Source organism: Dendropsophus ebraccatus, chromosome 2 (genome assembly GCF_027789765.1).
Source record: "Dendropsophus ebraccatus isolate aDenEbr1 chromosome 2, aDenEbr1.pat, whole genome shotgun sequence".
NCBI lineage: Eukaryota > Metazoa > Chordata > Amphibia > Anura > Hylidae > Dendropsophus > Dendropsophus ebraccatus.
The window spans coordinates 68,056,624-68,076,666 of record NC_091455.1 but is presented as its reverse complement, the minus strand read 5'-3'; the positions used below and the strand labels follow the sequence as shown (position 1 = coordinate 68,076,666).

Below are 20,043 nucleotides of genomic sequence, written 5' to 3'. Positions count from 1 at the left end.
TTACCCTTACTGTATTTATGTATGTGGATCTGTTGTGAGGCGGCTGGCCCTAGCAACCAATCAGATTCCAGCTCCCTGTGAAAATGAAAGTAGTAATCCTATTGGTTGCTAAGGCTTCCAACTGCCATTTCTCCTGGGCAGCTGCAGCTAATTATATCACCTGTGTGTGCAGTGTGGAGATTCTCCCATTCATCTCTATGGGGCGCTCTTCCCCCTCCCCCTCCCCTCCTGTACATCTGGTAAGAACGGGACCTTCGCTCTAACCTTCCTGGGCACCCAATGTATCTGTGGGCCAAATTTGGGGTCAAAAATGGTTCAGGCGTTTGGAAGTCTATAGAGGACAGAAAGAAAGACAGACAAAAAGACTTTCATTTTTATGATATAGATATATTTTCATAATAGCAATAAATAACATATAATAATACCTGTCTTTGTTTATTACCAGGCGCAAGTCTCATCCTTGGGATTTGTAGGGGTGATTGTGGCTGCTGTTGTCATCATTTTCTGGTAAGTTCCTGCTGGTTATATTCTGTGATGGTTATAGTTGGCTCTGAGGTTATGGGATCTCTACTACAAAGCCTTGAGGGGGATGGGAAAGGAAACATTTAGGAATTTTCACAATTTCAGCTTAATATAGACATAATATATATTATCTATCTCTATTTTCTGGGAATCGAAGCTAACATGTACTTTACTATCAGAACTATAGGGGGCGCAGCAACTATTGCAGTCAGGCTCATGATACAGATCTATATGTTTATCTAAGGATTTTATTTTATTTCACAGCGGTATATATTGGTGTCGGCGCCGGCGCCGCCAGAAGGCAAAAAAGGTGGAATTGGAAAAAGTGGTTGTCCGTATACCAGGTAATAATTACTATATCATAAAGGGGGAGGGTGGGTCCTAAGATCTAGATTCTGAATGGTGGCCATACAGTTGTATTATAGGGAACTGTATAGCTTTCATTTACCTCATATGCTGTTATTTTTGGAATTGGTATTTGAATTGGACAATGGAGGGTTCCTACTTTTACCCTTTCTATTTTACCCTAAATCTGTTAGTAGAGTACTGGGTGCTGTTTATGGCGGCCTGTATTTTGTCTATCATAACACACGCTGATTCTAATGTCTTCCCTTTTACATTGCATGCTATTTCTTTATAATAATGATAATAATAATAATTTTTATTTATATAGCGCCAACAGATTCCGCAGCATTTTACAACTCTGGAGGTACATATATAGACATAAATCAGACATAACAGAGATACACATGTAATTATCAAGTCGTACATGAGGAGTGAGGGTCCCTGCTCACAAGAGCTTACACACTATAAGGAGGGGTTGGAGACAAAAGGCAGAGGGGCAAAAGTACTTCATTGTAACTATGGTCCCGCTATCATTCTTTACAGTACAGGGTACAGGTTAGGGACACATTTTCTGTGTTTCGTGCTGTCTCCATTTCGTAGGTGATAACCGATTAGATCACTGTTATCAGTTTTTTCTGTATAGACAGGCATGAAGCAGACTCCAGGCTCAGTCTACTGAGAGAGTCCCTGTAATGTCATTACTAATGTCATGGGCTATACCAGAAGCTGACAGAATGTAGAAGCAGAGCTTCTGCATTTGTCAGCACTGTGCTTTATATACTGTATGTGCTTTGCTGGTCACAGGGTACTTGTTATATTAGGTACCTGTCACAGTACAGGTCAGTGTGAAAGCCCAGTCCTACCAATGCAGGCTCTGTATGCAGGAGAGCAAAGACTTGTCATATTTAACCACATTAACAGATGCAGACACAAAGACCAGCTCTGCAGCTCAATAATAAATGTGGAGCAGTGGCTATGGGGTTGGACAAACATTATTTTAAGCCAATTTTTTACAAATTGGAAAACTGCCATGTTTCATGCAGACTATAATATACACTAATCAACCATAATATTAAAACAAGAGATGAGCAAATGTAGTGTCCCAGCACAGGTGTGCCACTAAGTCTTTTATGCACCTGGGCAAAGTAACTCCCTATGGTTCTCACAGTGGGATGAAGAAGGAGTGTACTGTTAGTTTTTCCCCCACTAGGTGTCGCTGTATTTCTTATAGGTATTATGTAAAGCACAGCTGAAGGAAGCAACAGGTTAAATGTTTTCTTTCATGTGACAGGTTTGATCACAGGTGCAGGCCTTCTTTCCCTCTTGTTCTGCCCTATCACCTCTATTCTCACTTCTGTACAGCCCCACCAATCCTACACTTTCTAAGGTAGCCCTATAAAAAGGAGCTAGTTCCTGGTGGAAGGGTCTTCTTCTTTAGTCAGTGGAGAGAGAGACACACACACACAGAGAGACAGTTCCTGCTGCAGTGGAGCCAGGGCCTGGCTCGAGTCAGGACCCTTGTCAGAAACCAGGAAAACAGATTTGTTCTTTTGAAAGTATCTTCAACTAGCAGGCAGTACTTTACCCCCCTCAGGAGGAAGGATGTCCTCTAAAGATCTCATTGTCCACACCAGGGATACACTGTACAGGGCAGCAAACCTGAGTTGGGTACTGACCCCAGTGGGACAAAGCTCCAGATAATGCCTACGTATCCTACTGCAAGGCACGGCTATTATAGGAACTCCTGGAAAGTCTGCCCAACCCAGTGCAGGGAACTGGGACCTCATACTTTCCTAACAGGACGGGTATCCCGACACTATAGGGCAAAATGGTCAGATCCAAGTTATCTATACATGAGTACAAGTTTCTTCTCTTCTTCTCTTATCTACTACGCTATCCCGGCAGAGTACACAGCTACATTGGACAGGGTCCTCAAGACGCTTGTCTACTCCACTTTACTCTTGTCTACAAACTACTACTACTACCTCTTGCCTGCACCTACAGTTGCCAAAGTATTGTTGTATTGCAGTGGAGATCTTAAGTAAATGGACGTTATCCTGGTTAAGCTATTGGACTACAGGTTTACACTTGGGTTATCCGAAATCTCAGAAACAGTGCCTGTTTGTCTGGGGGTGGGTTACAACACCACTCCAGGCTACCGTTACAAGTGCCCAAGTCACCCTTGACCCACAGAGCTGCCATGACACCACACATGCTCCCCGGCATACAACCGCCCGCCTTTTGCACAAATCTTGTGGATTTATCCAACATTGTTTAACTTCTTTTCATGCCAACAGAGAAGCTCTGGTCCGTTGAAGCATGATGCCTTAAGATCTGAAGGTGTTCTTTGGGATCTGGCATCAAGAAATCAGCAGCGGATACTTCAAGGGGCAGATCACAGGTTTTTGCACAAGGAGGGGGCATGGCATTGCACAGCATTTGGGGAGGGTACATGGCATTGTGCACAGGGAGGCATCCTGTGCCCAAAATTTGCCAATATTTTTGCCCTGGTTAACTAAAAAAAATATGCTAAAAATGGCATTGCTTTTTTTAGGTTGCTGCATAGCAGTCTCCTCTTGGTTCAATTTGTCAAGAAGCACAAGTCTCTTGATAAATCCAGCAATGTAAACTAAAAATATAATGCAATGCTAAAAAATGTCTTCTATGTATGTACCCCCAGAATTGTAAAGTGCTGCGGAAAGTGTTGGCGCTATATGAATAAAAATTATTATTATTATTCTATTGATACGCAGTGAAAAGAATGTATTCTATTGATACACGTGCCCCTAAGTCTCCAAAGATAAGGGTCAGGTAGGACCTCCATAGATCCAGCTCATTTTTCCTGGACATTCCACAGATGCTACATTGAATTGAGATCTGAAGAATTTAATGGCTAACCTTGAACTCTTTGCCATGTACCTCACATCATTCTTGAACAACATTTGCCATGAAGGGGTATGCTTCGTCTGGGATAGTGGATAAGTAGGTGGTAGGTGTTAAAGTGACATCCCCATACCCTGAGAATCCCACTATCTTTGCCAGTTTACATGAGGTCTGTAGTTAGATTATCCTTTTCTAGTAAATCAATCTAATGATCATCCGTCAGGATTTTATTTATGAAACTGGAATTACAAATGAATGTTACTTCTAGCTGTCAGACAACAGGACAGGTATAATATTCCGTCATCCTTACAGTAAATCTATTTAGTAAGGCAGGACAGTAACTGTGGTCAGTCATTATGTCACTTATCTCATCCCACCTGTTATTCATTTCCTCCTCATAGGCATTCCTATCTGGATGACTTCCTGAAATCATACAAAATGAGACAATCTCTGGCAGAAAACATCACAAGACACTTGTCTTCAGCCAGATGCAATTTATAAGTATTTGTGTCCTTTGTTTTAGCCAAAAGATAATATAGGTCCAGGTTTTCCATACTTATATGATGCATATAGATTTGTCTGGGGCCCATCTCTATCTCCATATGTTGTCCTTTCTTGCAATTGTTTTTATTCAATGTTTCAAGTAGCATCAAAATGAAGCATAAAATGCAATGCATGGAAGTAGTACATAATACAGTATGTAATATCTGCTTATTCACATGTGAGAGTGTATAGATAAACACCCTTAATGCTTGGAGCCTGTACTATTCAGGCATCACAGAGCTCCTTGTTGGCAATGTCAGGAAGTATTAAAGGGGTACTCCAGTGAAAACTGTTTTCTCTTAAATCAACTGGTGTCAAAAAGCTGTATAAATTTGTTATTTACTTCTATTAAAACATATCAATTGTTCCAGTACTTATCAGCTGCTGTATGTCCTACAGGAAGTGGTGTATTCTTTCCAATCTGACACAGTGCTCTCTGCTGCCATCTCTTTCCGTGACCAAAACTGTCAGGGACAGAGGTGGTAGCAGAGAGCACTGTGTCAGACTGGAAAAAATATACCAGCTGATAAGTACTAGAAGACGAGATCTTTAAATAAAGGTAAATTGCAAATCTATGTAACTTTCTGAAACCAGTTGATTTGAAATAAAAAAAATTTTGTCTGATGAGGGCAGATCCCTTATTTAGCCCTGCGCCACATGGCCAACGCCTGGAAATGGTTGGGTAGGAAAAAGGGGAAAGGTTGTGTTGGGCACTGGACAGTGAATATAACCCACACCTGCCTTTACAGCCTAGTAGGTCACAAGCCCTCCAGAGGACTTACTTCCAAGCTTAAAGGGGTTATCTAGTATAAGAAAAACATGGCACATCTCTTGTCTCCGGTTTGTGTGGGGTTTTGCAACTAAGTTCCATTGAATTGAATGAAACTAAATTACAAACCGCACCTGAGCTGGAGAAAAGTGTGGTGCTGTCTTTGGAAGAAAGTGGCCATGTTATTCTAATGCTGAATAACCCCTTTAACCAGGGGCGTAACTAGAAATGGCTGGGCCCCATAGCAAACTTTCCAATGGGGCCCCCCACACTGTGACTGGATAACACCACCACACCAGACCTGATCAATACCACCATACAGTGACTGCGTAACGCCGCCACACCGGACCTGACCTATACCGCCATATTGTGACTGGATAATACTCCCATACCAGACCTGACCAATACCACCATACAGTGACTGCGTAACACCGCCACACCGGACCTGACCTATACCGCCATATTGTGACTGGATAATACTCCCATACCAGACCTGACCAATACCACCATACAGTGACTGCGTAACACCGCCACACCGGACCTGACCTATACCGCCATATTGTGACTGGATAATACTCCCATACCAGACCTGACCAATACCGCAATACTGTGAGTGGATAACACTGCCATACCAGACCTAACCAATACCGCCACACTGTGACTGGATAACATTGCCACACCAGACTTGAACAATACCGCCATACTGTGACTGGATAACACTGCCATACCAGACCTGACCAATACCGCCATACTGTGACTGGAGAACACCTCCATACCAGACCTGACCAATACCGCCATACTGTGACTGGATAACACTGCCATACCAGACCTGACCAATACCGCCATACTGTGACTGGAGAACACCTCCATACCAGACCTGACCAATACCGCCATACTGTGACTGGATAACACTGTCATACCAGACCTGACCAATACCACCATACTGTGACTATATAGTGCTGCCATACTAGACACCTCCATTCTGTAACTGCCTGCCTACCAGCTTGCTACTGCACTGCATACACACATATATATATATATATATATATATTTCTCCAGCCTGCTACTGTATATATATATATATATATATATATATATATATATATATATATCCAGCCATATATAGCCATATATATATATATATATATATATATATATATATATATATATATATATACACACACACATATACATGATGCAGCCTGGTACTGCACTGTAATATATATATATATATATATATATATATATATTCAGCCTGGCACTACTATGCATAATGAGTTTTTTTAGTCCTACAAGAGCTGCAGTCACAGGGCTGCTTTCTATATAGACAGTGTTGGACTACAGCTCCCAGTGTGGTCTGTCTGTGTCTTTGGGGGGAGGGGGGCACAGACAGCAGACAGACCACATTGGGAGTTGTAGTCCTATAATGTCACCGCTCCTGTAGAAATAAAACACACGCACACACACACACCTCTTATCAGAGACAGTGTACACTTACATGAGGAGGAGGAGGGAGCTGTCACTATCTCTCCGAGGTCTAGCGGGAGAGGACTAGGGGTCAGAGGTTATCCTACCTCACAGGACGCTCCCTGCAGCAGCTGACAGGCCAGTCTCCCTCTCTCCCCACGTACTTTTTGATGCTGCCCCCTGCTGGTGAGTGTTTGCCCTGCAGTTCTACAAACATCGTTCTCCCCTGGTTAGCTAGAGTCAGGACAAACATCCTGCAGAGCTAACCAGGGGACATCACACAGGCCGTCCCCGCAGTCCCCACTGCCGGGCCCCTTGATGAGCCGGGCCCCGTAACAGCAGCTACTGCTGCTACGGTGGTAGTTCCGCCACTGCCTTTAACCCTTAGGGGACACAGCTAGTTTTCATTTTTGCACTTTTGTTTTTTCCTCCTTGTGTATATAATGTATATGAGGCCATAGCACGTGCATTTTTCCACCTAGAGACCCAGATGAGCCCTTATTTTTTTACACCACTATTTGTACTTTGCAATGGCAGATGTAATTTGTGCCTGAAATATGCTGTAAAACCAGAAAAAAATTATACGTGTGGTGAAATTGGAAAAAAAACGGGGGGTACGGGGGACAGCAAGGATTTAGATGCAGCTGTCAACTTTGACAGCTGCATTTAAATACTTAAATAGCGGGCATGGTGATCTGACCGTGCCCGCTAATAGCCGCAATCCCCGTGTGCATATAGCACCCGGGAACGCGGAAGTTCAGAGCGGGGTCACCGCGCGACCCCCCTCTGAACTCCCCTAGTGGTACCAGGATGTTCAGTAATGTCCTGGTGCAGCTAGGGGTTAAAGGGAATGTGTTGTTAAAAAAGAAATTACCTATATTTAAAAATCACATTTTTATTCTAGATCCATTTTGTTAGAATCTTGGTAATATTTTTTCCATTTTATGATATTTATTTTATAATAATCCTGAAATGTCGTAGTTTCTATTTTTTATCAATAAGCCAAAAACTAAACTAAGACTTCATGTTCTGTCCTCGTTGATAAGGAGGAGGCTGTTGTAAGGTGATCTGTACAGGATCACAGTGAAAGGTGGCACCAGTATATAGAAAAAAATGTTAGCTGAAGCTCACAGCTCAGCCTCTCCCTCCTTGTGGAACGACCTCTCCTAAAGTATGTCCAGTAATTTTTCCCATTAATGCAAATAGGATACCATGTTTGTCCTTGGAATGTTTTGTAAAGTAAATAATAAAGTATTTAAACACTATTAAAAACAGCTCAAGATTGCAAAAAATTAAATTAAAAAATTGCAATAGAAAAAAAATATGTTCCAGTATCCGTTTTAAAAAAGAATCTAGGGTATACATTCTCTTTAAAAGACCACCAGCCGACTCTATCGCTGTAACTCTCTTCCTCCGCAGCTACACATAGAGAACTTTTGTTTTGCTTTGTGGGCTATAAAGACTTGCATGTGTATTTGCTTTGAGGTTTACCAAATGTAAAGATACTGCTTCCTTGTGGATTACAGTTACAGAGTCTGTATTACCTCCTCAGCATTCCTTGTTCTGGATTATTCTCCTGTTGCTGAATTAAAGTAAATCTGACTTCCATCTCTTTGAGATAGTGACAAAGAAGGCCAGGAGGATGGCGCCTCATGTAATCCTGTGGGATAGAATGTAGGTGCGCAAAAAATATGGACTCTCACCTTACAGCCCCTTGGGTTTGTACATCTCACCCCTATCCAAGGTTAACTCAAAGTTTTAAACATAGGCTGCCGGCCAGGTGATCCTGGTGACTGGGTGCTTCCGCAAGTGCAGCCCGTTTCAATGGTACGGTAAAGGAAAGGGGGAAAAAAGTCTGGAATGGTTTCTGACGCTGCCAATAATGTTTCCACAACGAGTAGGTGTAAAAAAAGTATAAAAGGCTAAAATAACACATTTCGAGAATCTGTTATTCCCTAAATCAGCTGGAAATGGCTGTGTGAATATCTAGTATGGCAGGGATACCTTGATTTCAATAAATATTAGTAAAACAGACCATCCTCCTAATGTTTTAGGGGTCTAAAGTCAGGGTACAAAACTCATTTGGTCCCTTTTAGGGTGGTCAGCACCATGTTTAGCTCATAGCTAGGATTTGGGGGAAATAGTATTATATCAGAAAAAATCGGGTGGTAGCTATTTTAGAAAAGGAGGTCTTTATACGGTTTGAGAGGCATAGATACAGTATTGGGGAGAGCACCCAGACCTACTGCAGAGTCCTAAATAAATTACATGGAAAGAAATCACAAGATGAGGTTAGGAGATGAGGAATACTTAAAAAGGATTTACGTCTGGGCTATGGCTGAACAATTCCAAAACTTTTATCCTCTTCTGGAGAAGCCATTCCTTTGTTGATGTTTTAGGTCGTTGTCATGAAAGGTAAAGTTCTTCTTCCTTTACAGCCTAATGTAGTCAGTGGCAGTGTGAGGTAATTGGGGTCTGGTGTTTTTAGGTTACATAGACGGTTTGGAGCCTAGTATCACCATATGTTGTTGTAAAGATGTATTTTTCAATCACTTAAATGGCGTTTCCAGGCAGAATTTATTTATTACCTATTCTCTACACAGTGAGCCCAGAGTGGTCACTACACAATGTACGGAGCCATCTCCCTGCTCTGTTTCATTATTTATAACAGCACCACAGCTCTGGCAAACAGCTGGCAAACCTCCACCAATCTGATATTAATGACCTGTCTTGAGGATAGATCATAAATACATTTTGCCAGAAAAAACCCTTTAAGTTTTATATGTCCTTTCCTTACAACCTGAGGAGATTTGAATATTCCTCAATCTTTTGATGAAGACAGAAGGGGGAGATTTATCAAACATGGTGTAAAGTGAAACGGGCTCAGTTGCCCCTAGCAACCAATCAGATTCCACCTTTCATTCCTCACAGACTATTTGGAAAATGAAAGGTGCAATCTGATTGGTTGCCAGGGGCTGTTTCACTTTACACCATGTTTGATAAATCTTCCCCAATGAGCTTTTAATATGTTATGGCCGTAAATGTTCTGAGAGAAACAGGACAATGTGATGGTTTTTATAAATGTATATTCGTTTGGACGGTCTTTTCAGTTGAGCATATCCAAAAAATTATAATATATTATATGCAATGTCTTACGTTTTAATGCATAAAATAATAAAAGCATTCTACCTTTTACATAACCTCCTATCCATTTTCTCTCCTCTTACCTCCCCACACTGCATGGTATTATTTTTTACCAAGTACACCAAGACCAAGAATAAGAATTTCAGAACAGTTTATACCTTAGGGTGCATTCACACGTACAGGATCTGCAGCAGATCTGCAGCAGATTTGATCCTGCAGATCCTGTACATGTCAACGCACCCTTAGGCTATGTTCACACTACGTAAAACTACGGCCGTAGTTCTTGCCGCAGAACTACGGCCGTAGTTTTCAGGGGTGGAACATAGCCTTATATTGAATGGGATCCCGGCCGGAGCGTACACACATCGTATACGCTCTGGCCGGGATCCCATGTGGCGCCAGAAAAAAACTGACATGTCAGTTTTCTGCATCCGGAATTCAGTGAATTCCGGCTGCAGAAAGACCTGTCAGTTCACACAGTGAAGCGAGCGGCACCGGCCGCTCACTTTACTGTGTGCTATGGGAAGCTCTGATGCGGGCGCACGCTGATGCGCCCGCATCAGAGCTCCGCGACTGGAAAGATCACCCGGCCGGTACTTAAGTACCGTCCGGGATGATCTGGGTTACGGAACGGCCGGTTGTTCACGTAGTGTGAACATAGCCTTAGGGTGCTAACACACATGACCGATGCGCAGCAGATCTGCAGCAGATTTGATGGTGCAGATTTGATGCTGTGTTCAGCTATTTACATCAAATCGGATGCGTATCTGCTGCGTATCCGCAGCAGAAAATTCACAGCGATACGGTGTGTGTGAAGCTACCTTTAGGTTATGCTTCCAAAGCGTAAATTAACGGCCATCTTTTGGGACGGCTGTCATTTTAGCACTAAATGACAGATGTCTAATGAGAATGCCAGATGCAAATAAGAATCAAGAACATTATTTACTGGCGTCAATATTAATAGATGTCTGTCCTTTAGCACTAAAATGATGGCTGTCCCAAAAACGACCGTCATTTTAACGTTGTGGAAACATAGCCTTAAAGTGTCACTGTCATTATAGCTTTCAAAATCTAAATCAACAGTATATTTAATATAATATATGATTTTTAGACTAAACACATGAAGTTTGACCTGGAATAGAGTCACAGCTCAATGTTTCTGTCAATCAAATGACTGCCTTCTCTGTGAGCATGCAGATGACCTGGGAAACACAGTTATGCTCAGCCAATCGTGGGGGGCCAGCATGAGGGACGGATGGAGCGGTTCGGCCAGCCTCCCGAAGACTACGTCATTGTCCCAAGATGGCGGACGGGGGTCAACACGAGATGCGGTTAGTATAATGCACCACACTTCCGGGTCTAGCGTGGGTGATGGAAACACGGGGAAGGGGGCCATTCACATACATAACATACAATATAAAGTTGTATAAATTTGTAATGTGTGTTATTTTGTGAATAATTGTTTAGCGCCACACTACCCCTTTAAACTAATACTTTGTAGAAGTCTCCTTTGAGTTAAATTAGTATATTTTTTATATACATATGCACTTCCGTTGACTGGCAGCAGTAAGGGACAACATGGCCGATCTGCTGCAACCGTTTGTATCGGAAACTGTCCTGATCCCCAGCTGTGATCTAGCACTATGGGGGACATTTATCAAGGGTTTTGCACCTAATGTTCGGTGAATAATTGTAGAGATGAGCGAATATGATTCGATCGAGATGGTATTCGATCGAATATTGCAGTATACGAAAGATTCGAATTCAACCGACTAGTGTGACGAATACGCGACAAACATTCGAAAGCCCTCCCATCGCACTTAGCGCTTTTTTATTCCAATCACCATGCAGGGAGGCCGTGAGGGACCCTGGGAGTGCGCACGCAGCGCGAAAACAGCGTCTACCCTCATTGGATGGTGGAACCACATGACCTCGAATATTTAATAATTGACTTCCTCCTTTCGACTGCAGATGCGCTTTCAACCTAGCCAGGGAGAGATCTTCAAGCAGGGAGAGATAGGTATTAGTAGCGTTTTGGTTAGGCAGGATTACTACTGAACCCAAAAGTCCTTTTCAGGGCTAAGATCCAGCAAAAAGGTCATCTTTGAATCCAAAGCACTTCTCAGTAGGGATGGTCTGAACCGAGTTCGGTTCGGGTTCGTAAGAACCCAAACCCTCGGTAATGATTCCCGCTGTCGGAGCGGGCGGATCCAGCGGGAGGACCGCCTGGAAAACTGGGATACAGCCATAGCCATAGGCTGTATCCCAGTTTTCCAGGCGTTCCTCCTGCTGGATCTGCCCGCTCCACGGAGCGGGCAGACAGCGGGAATCTGCTGCCGAGCGTTCGGGTTCATACAAACCCGAACCTCGGCAGGTTCGGACCATCCCTACTTCTTAGTGCTAAAACATATATGATAGTAGCGGCAGCAGCAGCAGCAGCTGTATTCATTCCAGTACCCTGTGTGTACAAGTGACTTTTAGTGTCCCTGGTTTAGCCCACTAAGGGCACGTAAACGTTATACATATTGTGCCAGTTGCCCAGTAAAAGGCATGTGATACCTTATTGTGCCAGTTGCCCAGTAAAAGGCAAGTGATACCTATTGTACCAGTTGCCCAGTAAAAGGCAAGTGATACCTATTGTGCCAGTTTCCCAGTAAAAGGCAAGTGATACCTATAGTGCCAGTTGCCTAATCTCTTCTCTGCTGCGGCCTAGCGTTCGTACAGCATAATGCATGATACGCACGAATATGTATGTGTATGTAACGCTGTGCAAGAAATACGAAGAAAATGTGTAAACATTGCCGTAAACATTCGTAAAGCATTCGCAAATATTTTACCTACGCAACTGCGGAGAGTGGCATTATACTGCGATTTTGGGGTGTTGGGTGCACCCAGGCATGCTCCCCATGATGTCACAGTGTCATTCCGGAGGTGTTGGCATTGTTTAGGGAGGTTTCATGTGGGACTTGGTGACCTCCAAGCGGTCGAATTTGGATTTCCAAGTGCCTCAAATTTTTTTCCCATAGACTATCATGGGATTGAATATTGTTTCGAATAGTCAAATATCGGTGCCTATTTGATTTGAATTCTCGAAAGTTGAATATTTCACTACTCGCTCATCTCTAAATAATTGTATTTTTCACCCATTTTTGGTCTAAATTCTATTTCTGAACCAGTATTCGACAGGCTGATTTAAGTATTCACCCAAAAGTTTGCATAATCTGGGATTAGCGCCCAATTTATCATTTGTGACTTTTTAAAAAGTTGCATAAACAGGCGCAGGCTTACGTCTGGTCAGTACCAGGTGAATAAAACTGCACAATTTTTTTTTATATTTGCGCCTTTTTATTTAGATACATTTACTATGGCAGTACTACATTTTAATGAATCAGTTACAAGATATTAAAACAAAATACACACCACTCCCCATTAGAATAGTAAATGTCCCACTATGTCTATGCAGGTGCAGCAGCTGTGTGTGTGGGAGCTGTCTGACCAATACCAAGCAATCACTGCACCCCTGCAATCATGTCAGTACAAGGAGGGAACAAACCTGCTTTGCATAGAGCTGTTCAAAAGTGCTAGAACAGGAGCAGGGGGTCAAGGAGCCCTGTAGTTCCTGACACAATCATTGGTGGCAGCAGAGGGGTTCATGTCAATCACAGAAAGAACATATGAATTGAAAAAGATATATACATTTTTTATAAGGGAATAAACATAAGCAAATCTAAATTTCATCTGTTTGTGCATTACAACTGCTTGTGGTAATTTATGAAGTACAACCAACTTAAGGAAGTGTAGCTAGCAAGAGTGAAAAAGGTGGCAAAGGCTTTATGAATATCTAGTATGGCAGGGATGCCTTGATTTTAATAAATATTGATAAAACAGACCATCCTCCTATTGTCAAGGGTCTAAAGTCAGGAAACAAAACTCATTCAGTCTCTTTTAGGTGGGAAAGAACCATGTTTAGCTCATAGCTAGGAGTTTGGTGAACAGTATTATATTGGGTGGTAGCTATTTTGGAAAAAGAGGTCTTTATAGGCTTTAGGAAGCATAGATACAGTATTGTGGAGAGCACTCAGACCTACTGCAGAGTCCTATAGAAATTACATGGAAAGAAACCACAAGATGAGGTTAGGAGATGAGGAATACTTAAAAAGGATTTACGTCTGGGCTATGGCTGAACAATTCCAAAACTTTCATCCTCTTCTGGAGAAGCCATTCCTTTGTTGATGTTTTAGGTCGTTGTCATGAAAGGTAAAGTTCTTCTTCCTTTACAGCCTAATGTTATGTTCCCACTACGTATAAACAACGGCCGTAATCTGGCACTGAAAACAACAGCCGTTATTTTGCTAATCAAACAAGGGCCAATAAATAAAAAATTGCATTGAAGTTTATGGAAGAAAGCCGGAAATACATGACATTAACATTATTTTGACGTCCGCAGCCAACCAACGGCCGTTGCTCACTACTAGAGATGAGCGAACCTCGAGCATGCTCGAGTCGATCTGACCCCGAACTTTCGGCATTTGATTAGCTGTGGCTGCTGAAGTTGGATAAAGCCCTAAGGCTATGTGGAAATCATGGATATAGTCATTGGCTGTTTCCATGTTTTCCAGACAACCTTAGAGCTTTATCCAAGTTCAGCAGCCACCGCTAATCAAATGCCGATCGTTCGGGTTTGGATGGACTCGAACCCGAACCCGGTTCGCTCATCTCTACTCACTACATTGTGTGAACAGCGGTCATTGTTTGCATTTACTTTAATGCAAATCATTGCATTATGAAAAAAAACGGCCATTGTTTTAATTGAAAACAATGCTTGCTCTTTTGATAAGAAAAAATATGGTGTGTGAACATAGTATAAGGCTCATAGGTTCATAGAACATACTTTTTATAAAAAGTACAGCCGTTGTTTTCAATTTACACAATGGCTGTTCTTTTCATAATAAAATGATTTGCATCGAAGTCACACAATGTAGCAAAGCGAACAATGGCCGTTGTTTGACGGAGCCGCAAAAATAATGAACATGTAAATTTTTTCCCGCCCGTTGTTTTTAGTTGTTCACATACACTACTACTTTTTTTTAAATGTGGAGGCCAGTGAAGGCACAGCAGTAGTCAACATGGATGCCAGTAAAGGCCCAGCAGTAGTCAACATGGATGCCAGTTAAGGCCCAGCAGTAGCCAATATGGAGGCCAGTGAAGGCACAGCAGTAGTCAACATGGATGCCAGTTAAGGCACAGCAGTAGCCAACATAGAGGCAAGGGCAGGCACAGCAGTAGTCAACATGGAGGCAAGGGCAGGCACAGCAGTAGTCAACATGGATGCCAGTACAGGAGCAGCAGTAGTCAACATGGATGCCAGTTCTCTCTACACTGCGTGGTGTGACCGCTCCTCTTAAAGCAGTAGCCAATTATGAGGCCAGTGAAGGCAGAGCAGTAGTCAACATGGATGCCAGTTCTCTCTACACTGCGTGGTGTGACCGCTCCTCTTAAAGCAATACCGACGTCCCACAGGGGGAGGGCTAGTACAAGATCCCTGCTGATTGGATGTGTTCCGGGCATAATGGGAAAGTGCTTTTCCCGCCCGGAACACTTCCTGCTTTCTAGAATGGCAGCTGCCATTTTAGTAAGCAAGAAAAAAAAAAATCGGAGCGGATTTCCAAAAATCCGAATCCGATCGGACTCGGATTTTTGGACAAATCCGAATCGGATCCCATACCAGCTCGCTCATCTCTAAAAATAGCCTTAAGGTTTTGTGCCAGAATTCACTGATATTTAGAATTGTTCATAATTCCTTCCACCTTGACTAAAACCCCAATTTCAAGTGCAAAAAACAGCCTCAAAGTATAATCCTGCGTCCACCATGCTTTACAGTGAATATGATGTTCTTCTGTTGTCTTCCAAAGTTGACTTTGCACCAAACATACCTTTTGAACTTTTAAATGATGGCCAAAAAGTTTAGCTTCGGTCTCATCAGACTATAACATGTTTTCCCTCATTTTTTGGCAGGCTTGATATAGGTTTTGGAAAAACACCTGGGCTTGAATTATTTTCTTTGTAAAAAAAATAAAATAAATAAAAATACTTCCATCTTCCCACCCTTTTGCCAGTCATTTTGTTGATTTTCGAGGGACATCCAGTTCTTTGTAAAATCATGGTTGTGCCAAATTTGGCCCTTTTCTTGATGGCTATCTTGATAGTGTTGACTGTTATATCTAATGGTTTGGAACTATTAGTGTGCCATCACCCTGACTAATACCTTTTAGCATCTCTTTGATATGTTGTATATGGAACATGCCTTTTTCTTTAAAATGCATAAGAAAATGTCAAGATAATCCTACTAGAACAGCTGAACTTTATATGAAATTAAAAAGAATCAGATTATGGCAGCTGTGTACAGTCTACTACAGTAGGGTAAATAAATATTTGATTGATACAAGTTTTCCCACCTACAAAGAATGGAGAGGTCTGTAATTTTTATCAGCAGAATGTACAAAAATTTTTTAGGAAATGACATTGTATGATTTTAAAATTAAGTTACATTTTATTTAGCATGAAATAAGTGTTTGGATACCTACCAACCAGCAAGAATTCTGTCTCTGGATATGTTCACACAACATCAAAAATTGAGAAAAGGGGGTCGCTTCTGCAATTTAAAATAATGTCCGTTATTGCCGAAATTTAACTGACTTCAATACAATGCATTAAAGTCAATGGAAAGACGGATGTCTAATGTACACAATGTATTGAATAACGGATGTTATCGCAGTGGACATCAAAATAATGATCATGAAAATTATTTTCAGACGTCTTTTGCAAACAGTGGCCATTTTCACTGTTCTTTCTCCGTTTTTACGATTAAATTCAATGTACTTTTCAATTAAGACAACACCCAAAAGCCAATTAGTAACCCAAACTAGAATAATGTACCAACAGACGTAAATTCAAGGCTAGACAGCTAAATGACATCCATTATTTAGACTCAAAATGACGGACGTTATTTTAAACAGAGCTTAAAAACCATTGTGTAAACATAGTATCTCAAAGACCTGTTAGATTTTCTTTACAGGGGTTATTCAGCATTAAAAAAACATGGCCACTTTCTTCCAGGGACAGTCCAACTGGAAGGAGGGGGAGCCAAGTATCTTTGAAGTCTAAAGTAAAATTTGATGTAGATGCAAGGGTAGCATTGAGCTCTATAATGTAGCACTGCCACCGGTGAAGTGTGAGCAAGGTAATGAAAGGAGGCGGTAACAGGGGAAGTAGTGCTCTGGAATCAAGGGTGCTTTATAAAATAAAAATAATAATAATAAATTCAAAACATCCCTATTAGGCTGCATTCACACGTTCCGGCAAGTTGTCCGTGCTCACGGATCCGTGCGCACGGACAATTTTACAGCCCATTGCTTTCTATTGGGCTATTCAGATGTTCCGTGATTTCACTGATCCGTGATCCGTTCCGTTAAAAAATAGGACATGTCATTACTCGGAACGGATGCACGGAAAGGATTCCCCATAGAAATCAATGAGATCCGTGTTTTTCACGGATGTACACGGATGTGACATCCGTGTTCATCCATGAAAAACACGGATGTGATGTAATCAATGTAATTTAAAATGCTTTAACACAGATCCATGAAAAAAAACGGACACGGATACAAAACGGATGCAAAAGAGATGAAAAACAGACTGTTTTGCACGGATCACGGAGGTTGCTGCCGGACCACAATCACGGACCGGGAAAAACACTGAACGTGTGAATGCAGCCTTAGTCAGTTGCTGCTCTGGAAATGAAGGACTGGACAGAGACCACTGAACTGGTTTTCCTTCTAATACAAGGATGGCACTTTTGTCTGTCTACAAGCCATAAAGGTTTATGTCGTATTTTGTATGCTGTATATTATCAGTATGACTATCTGACATTAAAAATCAATTAAATTGAATTTCTACTTAGGTTTAGGTTGTTTTTAATGGCATTGTTTCAAAACTTCATGACCCAATACCCCCAGAGCTGTCCAGTTCAATAGAATTCCACTGACTGCAGTGCACATGGTCGAGCAGCTCATATTTATTGTTCTAGCCTAACTACAGTAAGATTTCCTTTGTTGTTTCTCTCTCTAAGGTTTATTCCTCACAACAACTTTATTTGCTCCTTTGCCTTTAAACAAAAACAAATCAAAGATGTGACCCAGGTGTTAAAACAAAAACATATGGCAGAGGTCCAGTTCTTGTTGTTTTTGGAGGTCAGTTGAGAGGATCAGAGAGGAGACATGACACTGTCATGATTCCATTAATTCCACGACAAGGTTTTACTTGAATTATACGGTAAGTATGTAAAATGGCTAAATTATTGGACTAGATAAATAGATTTTTTAGGACTTTTTTCATACCAGCAGGAATGTTGACGGAAGGTCTGGCAGGGGGGACACCTGTCAGACAGCCACATAAATCCCAAAATTCCAAACAGCATTAAAAGATGTCAAATTTAGAAAAACTTTATTTCCGTGGATTAGTGCCTTTATGTACCAAGGTCAGGGCTACAGTGCCAGAGAAATGTTGTTACATCTGTTACAATGTGGTTACATCATGTAGAAAGTCACATCACAGCCTTATCAACAATCTGATGCAATCTTGCAATACGACATTGTAGTCTTAAAGGGACACTGTAAACTTAAAGGGAAACTGACAGCATGGATATGCATATATGCATGCTGTCAGTTTCCTGTAGCTTATCACAGGATCATCACATACATACATGTAGTGATGCTGTGTGATCCACTTTCTTCAGAAAAAAAACATCTTTATTTCGGTCTGACAGTGTCACAGATGCACCTACCCCACTTTCTGGCCACCGCACACCTCCTCCAGAATGATTGAAATCCGCTGCAGCCAAAGATGAGTCGGCTGTCAATCATTCTGGAAAAGATGAGTGGCAACCTGAAGACACGGCGCCAGCCAAAGATCGGGGAGGAAATAGACAGTATCACACTGTCAGGCCAAAATAAAGACAAACAAAGACACCAAATCACACAGCATTGCTAAAGGTACGTAGGCTACTGGAAAAAAATATGCATATGTGTGCTGTTAGTTTTTCTTTAAAGCTTGTTCTAAATGGTTGTGTAACAATAAATTGTTTCCAAGCTGTTGAAAACTTTTGCAGCAGTTTTTCTTCATTTGTGATCATCTCTATCCAATCATTGCTGAAGAAAAATGACTTCTAGTTGTCAGGAGTTGTCCTCAGCAGATAAGGGATGCCCTTGAGTGACCTTCACCTAGATAAAGCAAGGTAAACTCTTAACCACAGCATGTGCTTTCAATGTTCTTTGAATGTTGCAGTTGTTTACAAATGTAATATAATATATTGAGAAATAGTCTGCCTTATTAAAGCTAAAAATTAAAGGTATGCACTTAGATCCCATGTTATACACATTAATCATTAAAGGAGACCTGTCACCCCCGTGCCGAGGTGACAGGCTCCCGACCCCCCGTTACAGCCCCCTATACTCACCTGATACCGCCGGGTCCCGCTTCCTGATCCGGTCGGGTCACGGAGATATGAGCGCCCGAAGCCCGGCGCGCGCGCTCACAGGAGACTCCGACGCTCATAGAGAATGAATGGGGAGTCCGATGCTCTGTCATTCTCTATGGGCATTGGACTCTCCTGTGAGCGCGCGCGCCGGGCTTCGGGCGCTCATATCTCCGTGACCCGACCGAATCAGGAAGCAGGACCCGGCGGGATCAGGTGAGTATAGGGGGCTGTAAAGGGGGGTCGGGAGCCTGTCACCCTGGCACGAGGGGTGACAGGGTGACATCAGTCATAGGTAAACATCAGTCATAGGTAAAAAAACAAAAAATATTTTCTTGGTAGCGGTATGGGCCACTTAAGGTATATCTGTAAAACAGTAATAAGGTTGTTGGTAATGAACATATGACCAGAGCAAGATATGGTTCTCATCAGATGCACAGATACAGTGCTCCCTGTACAGTCTTAAGTAAGCCAAGCATAACCAAAAATATTGTAAACAATTTTCATTTTAAAGGAATTGCTTCATCTGGAGTATTCTTTAGGCTGGGTTTACACACAGTATGTTTCAGTTAGTATTGTGGTCCTCATATTGCAACCAAAACCAGGAGTGGATTGAAAACACAGAAAGGCTATGCTCACACACACTGGTGAAATTGAGTGGATGGCCGCCATATAACGTTAAATAACTTCCATTATTTCAATATAAGAGCCGTTGTTTTTTTTTTTTAGTTTAACTTTTTATTAAGTTTTCCACATTTTACAAAATCATAACAGTCGCGGAGACAATACTTTGCGGTAGATAGTCAAAGATACAAAAACAGCTTTGTGATGAATCTTA

At 41.9% G+C, this 20,043-nt stretch overlaps 1 protein-coding gene across 4 annotated transcripts in view; it reads right to left on the bottom strand.

The window, feature by feature from the left end:
- The window catches only part of CLUL1 (clusterin like 1), a 42,214-nt gene extending 32,996 nt beyond the window's left edge, over positions 1–9,218 (bottom strand). For 3 of the 4 annotated variants that reach the window (XR_011361863.1, XM_069960079.1, XM_069960081.1), the window contains exons 1-2: positions 8,855–9,218; positions 426–579 (exon numbers count right to left, since the gene is read on the bottom strand). The gene's annotated coding sequence lies outside the window, so the exon portion shown is untranslated. Of the gene's footprint in view, positions 1–425; positions 580–6,560; positions 6,605–8,854 lie in introns of those variants that run through there. The other variant, XM_069960082.1, reaches the window with a different exon arrangement.
- Between the last annotated feature and the right edge of the window lie 10,825 nt (positions 9,219–20,043).